Genomic DNA, 7,844 nt, shown 5'->3' with positions numbered 1-7,844 from the left:
ATGTTGTTGGTTTAGATGCAGTGATAAGTTTATTTAGCTCTTCCTGTCCTATAGTTGTAAAGCACTGCAGTTTATCTTTGGGTGCGATGAATGAAGCTGAAGTATTGGATGCTTTAGAATCTACATTTTTTATTGTATTTCTGATGTTATCTATTTTATCAGTGAAGTCAAGTCAAGTCAAGTCACCTTTATTTATATAGCGCTTCGTTATCAGGAAGGCTATTCCAGAGTTTGGGAGCCAAATGCGAAAAAGCTCTACCTCCTTTAGTGGACTTTGCTATCCTAGGTACTACCAAAAGTCCAGAGTTTTGCGACCTTAGGGAGCGTGATGGATTGTAGCGTGGTAGAAGACTAGCTAGGTACGCAGGAGCTAACCCATTAAGGGCCTTATAGGCAAGTAATAATATTTTGTAAATATATTTATATAATATATTTACTGAAGAAATTCATAAAGTCATTACTATTAAACTGTGAGGGAATATTTAGATCGGGTGGCGTCTGGTTATTTGTTAATCTAGCCACTGTGCTAAATAAAAACCTTGGATTGTTTTGGTTATTTTCTATGAGTTTGTGGATATGCTCAGCCCTGGCAGCTTTTAGAGCCTGTCTATAGCTGGACATACTGTTTTTCGACGCAATTCTAAAAACTTCCAAGTTAATTTTTCTTTGTGCTCAAGACTACGAGTTTCTCTACTATAATACTTTCTCTATTATAAGAAACTTTGAAAGAAACTTTCTCTATTATTTATCTATTATATAATAAAAATAAAAAACCTTGCTATGTGTACTGCGTTAAGCTAACTGAGACTTGTTATAGCACTTGCATATCTTTGCTCTCTTGTTGATTTGATTTGATTGGTTCCATTGTCCTTGTTTGTCTTTGTCTATTCACAGTAGCATTATTCCACAGGGTGGCAGTAGTAGCCAACACTCTGAACATTTAGGACCAAGGCAGTTATTTCACGCTTTCATTTTATATTTGGAATGTTCTACCAGAAGAAAAGCATAATGCATTTATTTGTTTGATAGTTCGCTCTTTTCCAGTTTCTTCAGCCACCTAAACTGTAGCAAACTGTTGACAAGTAAAATATCTACAAACGTTTGTCATCTGTTTTAAAAGGGCACAGCTTCTGTTACTTATGCCATTGTTGTACTGTTTTAAAATCACCGCCTTTATAATTCATTTCTGCCAGGTTATCTGTGATTTCTCTGGCCTCAGTTCACAGGAACTGACTTGATGTTATTCTGTTCTGCAATGACGTCAGTCCCAGACTGTAGCCTAGTAGTACAAGGTCGTGCATATTTAATACAGATTTACTGTTTGCTTGAGCTTGACATTGACTACTAAAATCACATTCCCATAACAGTGTGAATGAAAGCATTATTACTTGTAAAGTAGTTTAGACCTGCTCTTTAATGAAAAGATCCTGATAAATTTGTCCATCTTGACCGATTTCTATTTCAAGTCAAGATTATAGGCCTACTATATACTTTTTTATTTATTTAATCTAATTGGAATGCAATAAGCGTTGTTTAATTTCATTTTTAATATACATTCCTGAATATTATTTGAAACATTCACTGGAGCAATTTATATGTATAAGTCAGATAGGTTATCCTGGCAAGTGTCCCATACATCTACATAAAACAACTGACAAGGACAGAAAAAAAATGATACTCAAACCCCTTGCAGGGTATCTGCATATTAGCTTGAAATAGCAATGTGATTTTGCTTCAGACATGCTAAATATAGGCCATGCCCTCCCTTATCCATGAGAAACAGGAGGTCTTTATTTTAGCAACACGTTCCTCTCACTGGGTTTAGACACTAATTGTTAGTTTTCATGCACATTTCCTCTCTCGGTATTTGTTTATATTGAGCACTGGCACATGAGCACCACTATAATTTTAAGCAGAAAATATAAAAGAATTTTACCCTGATGAAAAGACCAGAATCAATTTAATGCTGGTCTAGGCTATTTTATGTGGGTTCGTGCTGTTTTGGTACTGGTCTAGCTAGTGGACCAACATGGCCAAGCTGTCTTCTTTTGGTCAACCAATTTGGTCAAACATCTTTGACTTTCTGCAGCCATTACCAGTCTTCAGTGTCACATGATCCTTCAGAAATCATTTTAATATGCTGATTTGCTGCTCTAGAAACATTTCTTATTTTTTATCAATGTTAAAAACAGTTGTGCTGCTTAATATTGTTGTGGAAACCGTGAAACATTTTTCAGGATTCTTTGATGAACAGAAGAACAGCATTTATTTAAAATCTTCACTTCAGTTTAATGTGCATTAATGACTTAAAAATGTATAAGAATTCAAAACATACTGAGCTTGTCGTTGGTTATGTTTCACACCATTGTGCTGGACTCTGTTCCTTGCGGAAGCTAGGAAGTCCTGCTGCAATGTATCACACTGACCTGAGCTTGGACCCCACCGTCTCAGGACACCTCGTCCTACTTTTGATGACACCTAACCCTAGCCTCTTCCCCCGGAGCAGGGAAATGCAGAAAGACCCCCGCCTCAGCTGAGGTTATCATCACACATGTCAAAGTGTCTGTTTTATAGAAAAAAATTCCAATATGTTTGCTACAAAAGTTGTATTATATACTGTATATACATACTGAATATAATAATAAAATATTCATGTTCATTTGTGTTTTAATGTGAATTCAAAAAAATATATAAATAATATTTAATAGTGGTGATTGCACCAGTATGCCTATTACTGTTGCTGCTCATACTAATTTGGAATTTGAACAAACCTCAAAAATTAAACGTATGTCCCTAAAGGCCTGTTCACACCAAAAACCATTACTATCACCAACTATATTAGCGTCCACACCAACGGATATATGTCGTTATCATGACAGCTGTACTTGTTTCGCTCAGGGCCTCGTTAAATTCATTCCTGTCAAAATTACAATTTGGCGCTATCCTGACTAAGTCTATAGAATACTTTGGGCTCTTTTGATTTTGCCCAGTTAGCATCTAGATCATCCAGAAATCATGGTGGCAATATAATCTAGTTCAATATGTTTTCAGTCATGCATATCTATTCTTGTGGAATAACATTAGCAGCAGATGAAAGGAACTGGGGTTTCAATGGGACAATTTTACTGCAATTTCTAGTGACAAGATGACGCAATGATGATTTGTAGTCCTAACAATCAGCGGTCTCAGCTTAAAATAGGGTCTGCCTCACAGCAAGAAAACATCAACAGATTGTCACTTGCTTCCTGTTTGACCGTTTCCCATCCTTTATCTTCCAAAAGTTGTCTATTTTCATTGTGTTGATGAATGCAACTGTGGCCCAGATAGAGTTTTTCTGTGACCATTTTACCCATAGATAATGCTTACAAACAACAGAAGTCCCATGCAATCTCAAAAATATCTCAATAAAAATACATTCCAGGTACACGAATATTTAATCACAGATCAAAAACAGATGGATACATAGATAGATTAGGTTTTGAGAGTCTTTTTTGCTTTACTTTTGCTATTTTGCATTGACGCATTGTTTGGACTCCTTTGGACTTGTCACATGGGGGAACTTCTCCCAGGTTTCCATTCCTCTGTTTCCCAGACCACTGAGGAAGGATGGCACACATATCCTCTGCAGATGCTTCCAGCTTCCTTTACTCCCTAAGCCCAGCTGAGAGCTGCTGTCTGTGTGTGTGTGTGTGTGTGTGTGTGTGTGTGTGTGTCTGTGTGTGTGTGTGTGTGTGTGTGTGTGTGTGTGTGTGTGCGCGCGCACGCGCGTTTGTGTGCAATTACAGAATAAAAGCAACTCCCACTTCCTGTTATCACTGCATAATCAAGGCCTACAACACAAAGGCAGCCTTGTGCATTTTCCATAATCCAATTAGGCAAATGTAGTTATTGAATTGTAAAAGACTATTACCTGTATCCCTTTTCCATTTGGCATTATCTACGTGTTCTTTATAAAGGCATGTGGTAATTCATGTAATTCAGTGATGTAGAGCTATTCAGTCGTGATGTCAATTTGTAGCCCACCCAGAAGGATAATTCACCACGGTTTCCCCAGAATTGCTAATGGGTTTTTAGAATATAACTTTTGTGTTTATTTTTAAAATAAGGTGTGCAGTTAATTTAATATGATGAAAATTTTGTTCTCCTAGAAATTCTTCAAATTTTTTAATGTTTTTGAATTATGCTCACCAAGGCTGCATTTATTTTATCAAGATACAGATAAATGGTGAAATATTATTTTAAAAGATTATTACAATTTTACAATATTTAATGCAACTATTATCTTTTTTAATATATTTTTCCAACCATAAATCTGTGACTTTTAAAACTGCCCTTCCTTGTCGATCTAGTAATATCTCGGCCCAGGTGCGATGGACTGTACTGCTTATAATGCAGTTGACGAGTTGTCGGCATTGATTCAGATTTCAGAAAACTCTGATGAAGACAAGTATCTCAGTCATTTTAGTAATACCTGCTTGAACATTTTAAACACCATTGCTCCTTTGAAGGTCAAGCTTTCCAATCAAAAATCTGCACCCTGGTTTAACGATTCTTTTCGTTCACTCAGACAAATATGTAGAAGGGTGGAATGCAAATGGCATAAGGACAGGCTGTAGATGTCCTATGAACTTTTAAGGGACTCTTTATCTGCTTTTCAGAAAGCTGTTAAGTCTGCTAAATCCAAATTTCCTTCAGAGATTATTGCAAAAAATGATCATAGACCTAGAGTTCTATTTTCAAATAATCTGTTTTAAATGCAGTCGTTAATGTCTTTCCTGATGCCTCTGATTCTTTTTGTCTTTCTTTTGATCAATTCAATGCATCCTCTTTAAAATTCACATTTATAGTATGACTGTGTAATTTATGTTAAAAGTGATTTTAACCAATTTAACTAATTATAAGTAAAAAAAAACAGTTGGGAGAAAACCAATGGCTTAAAACTATTAACTGAGTGTAAGGACTATCAGGGTGAGTCTCCCATAAAAACTTGTCCTGGACCCTGTGAATTTGCAATGAACCAAAAGTAGCTGAGACTTCGTGAAGAAGTTGAGGAAGAGTGAAAGACATTTGAGGGTTACCGGGTTTCTCATCTGATTCACTGGAACATCAGAGAGAATGTGGGCTGGTGAATCTCCCTGTTGTATCCATAGAGATCAGATCCCTGATAAAGCCCAAGTTTACAAAGCTGGCCTGCAGTCTCCCGTGTCCACACTGCTTCTCTCAGCCAGGCCTTTATGAATCACACCACTGCAAGCTATAGCTGGGAGATTCAGATCTTGATGAACTTTGAGTAAATGTGCACTGCCAGTGTAGGTGTAGGAATGCCTATTTGTACATGTTGTGCCAGTTTAAATAATCTTAATGCCGTGAGAATCAGAAATGTATCCCCAGATATCAATTAAGGCAAGGTTAATTCAAGGTATGCTTGTTTAAAGGAATAGTTCACTCCAAACTTTTGATAGTTTTAAGAATGTCACTGAATAAAATTAGGTAGCTACAGATAGACAGAACAATGGATGGATGGAATGATAGATAGATAGATAGATAGATAGATAGAATACCTGCTTGAACATTTTAAACACCATTGCTCCTTTGAAGGTCAAGCTTTCCAATCAAAAATCTGCACCCTGGTTTAACGATTCTTTTCGTTCACTCAGACAAATATGTAGAAGGGTGGAATGCAAATGGCATAAGGACAGGCTGTAGATGTCCTATGAACTTTTAAGGGACTCTTTATCTGCTTTTCAGAAAGCTGTTAAGTCTGCTAAATCCAAATTTCCTTCAGAGATTATTGCAAAAAATGATCATAGACCTAGAGTTCTATTTTCAAATAATCTGTTTTAAATGCAGTCGTTAATGTCTTTCCTGATGCCTCTGATTCTTTTTGTCTTTCTTTTGATCAATTCAATGCATCCTCTTTAAAATTCACATTTATAGTATGACTGTGTAATTTATGTTAAAAGTGATTTTAACCAATTTAACTAATTATAAGTAAAAAAAAACAGTTGGGAGAAAACCAATGGCTTAAAACTATTAACTGAGTGTAAGGACTATCAGGGTGAGTCTCCCATAAAAACTTGTCCTGGACCCTGTGAATTTGCAATGAACCAAAAGTAGCTGAGACTTCGTGAAGAAGTTGAGGAAGAGTGAAAGACATTTGAGGGTTACCGGGTTTCTCATCTGATTCACTGGAACATCAGAGAGAATGTGGGCTGGTGAATCTCCCTGTTGTATCCATAGAGATCAGATCCCTGATAAAGCCCAAGTTTACAAAGCTGGCCTGCAGTCTCCCGTGTCCACACTGCTTCTCTCAGCCAGGCCTTTATGAATCACACCACTGCAAGCTATAGCTGGGAGATTCAGATCTTGATGAACTTTGAGTAAATGTGCACTGCCAGTGTAGGTGTAGGAATGCCTATTTGTACATGTTGTGCCAGTTTAAATAATCTTAATGCCGTGAGAATCAGAAATGTATCCCCAGATATCAATTAAGGCAAGGTTAATTCAAGGTATGCTTGTTTAAAGGAATAGTTCACTCCAAACTTTTGATAGTTTTAAGAATGTCACTGAATAAAATTAGGTAGCTACAGATAGACAGAACAATGGATAGATGGAATGATAGATAGATAGATAGATAGATAGATAGATAGATAGATAGATAGATAGATCGATAGATAGATAGATAGATAGATAGATAGATAGATAGACCAGACGTCTGTGAGTTGTGACCTCACTTATGTAGGAATGTCCTGAGAAAGCACCATGCAGTTACATGTGACTGAAATGAAACTGTGCGCACACTGGTTAGTCATCATCACTTTCCGAGTGCAAACAGGGAAGCCGTTAATGCACTGATGACATCTAATCATGCAAGCTTGTTGTCTTGCATATATTTACTGAAGAAAACCTGTCTAGCTGAGATGTTTATGATGAAAGTTTAATAGCGGCTGAAGTTTTCCAATTGACTGAAGATCACATTAAAGAGCATAAAGTTTATCTTCTCTTTGATCAGCAGTTCAGCTGATGCCCAAAATGGGAAATGAAAAATTATTGTTACACTCATGCCACAGTCTATGGCATCACAGGTATGTTCTTCCAAGCACAGCCGTGAATTACAATGACTCTTCTGACAAGCCTGTACATGGAATGTAACTTAACTTGATAAAAGAGTAGTTTGCAATCCATCAGATTAGTTGACTGTAACCTCAAACAATGCAGTGATACAGCTGATTTATAAGTACCAGCTATGTGGACAGAAACTAGCATGAGTGTTCTTCATTCTTCAGATCATTGCGATTCCATTCATTTTCTATTTGACAGAGGTATCCGGTAAACTCTTTCTGTTCTGTCCGCCTCTGTTTCAGCTGAAATACTGAAAATTTAAGTTTGATGCGATGTTCAGCAGTAATGCAGATCTTGTTAAATCCCATAAGTGTATTTTATAATGCTTTAAATATAATGAGTATATTGAGTGCAGAACATTGTGATGCTTATATAATAGAACAGTGATCTAAAATATTCTATAAACTTCTACATTACTGTGCATGTCTGATTTTGTATATTACCTGTTAAAAACATTAAAAACCAAATTCATGCAGCTTTCATTTGGCTGCTGTGCGAAGTAGGAAGGCAAACTAGGACATCACCTTTGTCTCAAGCGTTCAATGCTTTTCAGTGTGAGGTCGAACAATAGGTGAGGTCACCCCTTCGAGGCAATGTTCTGAGTGTGCTGGGAAAAGAAGGGCAGGCCGTGGTGAGACCTCCTGACCATCCAGCATGACCGGCTGCTTCAGCAAACAATTATGTGAAATGGAAGAGGGGAAAACAGGATCCAGAGTTTGAGA

The sequence above is a fragment of the Sinocyclocheilus anshuiensis genome, unplaced genomic scaffold (genome assembly GCF_001515605.1).
Source record: "Sinocyclocheilus anshuiensis isolate Anshui unplaced genomic scaffold, SAMN03320099.WGS_v1.1 scaffold477, whole genome shotgun sequence".
Lineage (NCBI taxonomy): Eukaryota > Metazoa > Chordata > Actinopteri > Cypriniformes > Cyprinidae > Sinocyclocheilus > Sinocyclocheilus anshuiensis.
This window is presented reverse-complemented; position numbering follows the sequence as displayed.